The 2,925-nt window shown below is 43.3% G+C and overlaps 1 non-coding gene across 1 annotated transcript; it reads left to right on the plus strand.

The window, feature by feature from the left end:
* The first annotated feature begins 380 nt into the window (after positions 1-380).
* On the plus strand, positions 381-456 carry TRNAA-UGC (transfer RNA alanine (anticodon UGC)). The gene has a single exon. It is a non-coding gene; the product is annotated as a tRNA-Ala (tRNA).
* The last annotated feature ends 2,469 nt before the right edge of the window (positions 457-2,925 follow it).

Genomic DNA, 2,925 nt, shown 5'->3' on the forward strand with positions numbered 1-2,925 from the left:
ACCAATGCTGGAGGCAGTGGCGATGAGGCTGGCTTAACAGGCTGGTACCAAATGGTATAGAAAACTGTGCTAGGATAACGAAACCCTGAAAAACCATAGGGGATGCTTGAGTTAGGGAAGGACATTGCCTTCCTCTTGAGAAAGCCTCAGCCCTGCTGTTCTTGTAGCTATTGCTCTATTTTTTTCAATCACTGCCAGTCCTCAAAAAAAAAAAAAAAAGCTGTGTCTAACTCTGTGTCTTACGTATTTATTAGTTACTCTTGACATCATGCTGTCCCCCTCCCTAATCCTGTGAGCACTGTTCTCTTAAGTATCTGAACATGGAACCCATTTTACCTTGGAAGCACCATTTTAAGGACTATTCAAAACTCCCACTTGAGGCCCTGGCCGGTTGGCTCAGTGGTAGAGCGTCGGCCTTGCGTGCATAAGTCCCGGGTTCGATTCCCGGCCGGGGCACACAGGAGAAGCGCCCATCTGCTTCTCCACCCCTCCCCCTCTCCTTCCTCTCTGTCTCTCTCTTCCCCTCCTGCAGCTGAGGCTCCACTGGAGCAAAGATGGCCCGGGCGCTGGGGATGGCTCCTTGGCCTCTGCCCCGGGCTCTAGAGTGGCTCTGGTAGCAACAGAGCGACGCCCCGGAGGGGCAGAGCGTCGCCCCCTGGTGGGCGTGCCGGGTGGATCCCGGTCCGGTCCGGCGCATGCGGGAGTCTGTCTGTCTCTGCCCATTTCCGGCTTCAGAAAAATACAGAAGAAAAAAAACCCCACTTGAAAGATGAGAAAACTGAGACCTATAAATTTGATTTGACCTGTCTAAGATTATTATGTCAATGTATAAAATCTGGTCCTAAAATCAGGCCTGCTGACTCTCTCCTAGCTTTCCCCCACATACGCTAGAGCTCCTTTTCTTGCGCTCACATTACTGTAGGCCCAGGGCTGTCAAGATCCCACTGACGTGTAGACATCTCAAGAGAGACCTAATAAGAGCAGTTATTCTGCCACTTCCTGTATCTTCTCATAGCTACAACTTAACATCCAAATTAGAGTTGTACTATAGTAATATTGATTTTTTTAAAGCTTGAAGAACTTGAAAAAAATCATTTTAAGTGTTTTTATAGTGATCCAAATAGGTAGATGTTAAGTAATGTGCTATAATGGGAAAAGCAGGGAATAGAGCTTTCATTTATTTAATGATGTAAACTGATGGAAACAGTTGCTGATGTTTTGTGTGATTTGTACTCTTGCTAACTGACTTTTTAATTTAAGTTTTATATTTCACTGACTGTCTTAATAGGAGCTTTGGTTCTAGGTCACCCTATCTAGTCCCTGAATGGTCATGTACATATTTCCCCTGTGGTGCTGAGCTGGAATGTGAGTGGCTCCTGCCAGCTTAGTCATCCTGGCAGAAAACTTTCCTGTTCTGTGGGTCACGTGCCTTCCGAGTCCGTTATTTTTTTTCAGATAAATGAAACGTGCTCACCAGGAGTTCTCTGTTCTTGTTAACAGCAGAGTAGGGGAGGTTGGTTTTAGCTGTACCCAAACCATAAAGAGTAGATGTACAAAAAAGTGGTTCCTCAACGTAAAATTTCCCCCAAAAGTGCTACTGCTGGGTAAAAGGTAGTATGGACACTTGGTAAGCAGAACTGGACTGTATTTTGAAAAATGTAGATCTCCCCCTAGCCCCAAATTGGAATTACCAAAGACATTTTGCTGATAGTAACATGTTATCTATTTCTCCCGGTCTTCCATATTGTCCTCCTTAAGTCTCTATTCTCTCCACCAGCTAGCTCCTCTCTCTGATATTTCCACCTTTTCTCTACTAGATTAAATTTCCTTAATAATAATAAATTTTGAATATATAATTTTAAAAAAAAACCTTGGCTTTAATGTAATGCCTTAACTGTTTCTGGTTTCCTCATTCCTTGTTCAGTTTCTGAATTAACTAGTGAACAATTGCTGTGTCTCCTTTTTAAGTCTTCCATCTTTTAACACATTTAAAGATGATTTTTTTTTAGATTTATTCATTTGTAGAGAGAGAGGAGAGAAAGAGAGAGAGAGAGAGAGAGGAGGGGAGTAGCAGGAAGCATCAACTCCCATATGTGCCTTGACCAGGCAAGCCCAGGGTTACAATCCAGTGACCTCAGCCTTCCAGGTCGATGCTTTATGCACTGTGCCACCACAGGTCAGGCCTCAATACATTTTTTATTTATTTATTGTGTTTACATAGATTCTAGTGTCCCCCCGAATGTATCCCCCTCTCCCTGTGTTCCCCTCTAATCCTTCTTACCCCCCTCCCTGCAACGCCATCCCCCTTCCCTCCAGAATTTGCTTTTCTGCTCTCTATAACGCTATGTCAACACATTTTTAAAAAAGATATTTATTGTTTTTTTAGAGAGAGGAGAGAGAGAAAATGGGGAGGAGCAGGCAGCATCAACTTGCAGCTGCTTCTCGTATGTGCCTTGACCCGGGCTTTCGAACCAGGGGCCTCGGCATTTCAGGTCGTATCCACTGTATCACCACAGGTCAGACGTTGCAGCACATTTTAATCAGTAGTCAAATTGCTTGCACTCTCTAATATAATAATATGTTACTGGATTGAAAATTTGGTCCTTTCTTTTGAACTTGGCACCATGGATCAACTCCTTCTACACCAGGAAGGCTATACTTTTTCTATTTTCATCTGTGTTCCATCTGAGTCCTAGTCAGGGACCTCTTTCCTTGTCTGCCTTATTATGCTGGGTCTTTGTTCTTTCTGCTTTCTTATCTGTACTTCATGCTGGCTCTAGCTAACCTCATTTATTCTAATAGTTTTGGATATCATTTATTTATATACTATTTTCAAACTCATAAGTCAGTCCAGACCTTGCCTCAGAACCTTACATTAATATTTTCAACTGCTTGCTGGAGCTCTCCACCAGAATATGCTTTTGA

The sequence above is a fragment of the Saccopteryx leptura genome, chromosome 4 (genome assembly GCF_036850995.1).
Source record: "Saccopteryx leptura isolate mSacLep1 chromosome 4, mSacLep1_pri_phased_curated, whole genome shotgun sequence".
NCBI lineage: Eukaryota > Metazoa > Chordata > Mammalia > Chiroptera > Emballonuridae > Saccopteryx > Saccopteryx leptura.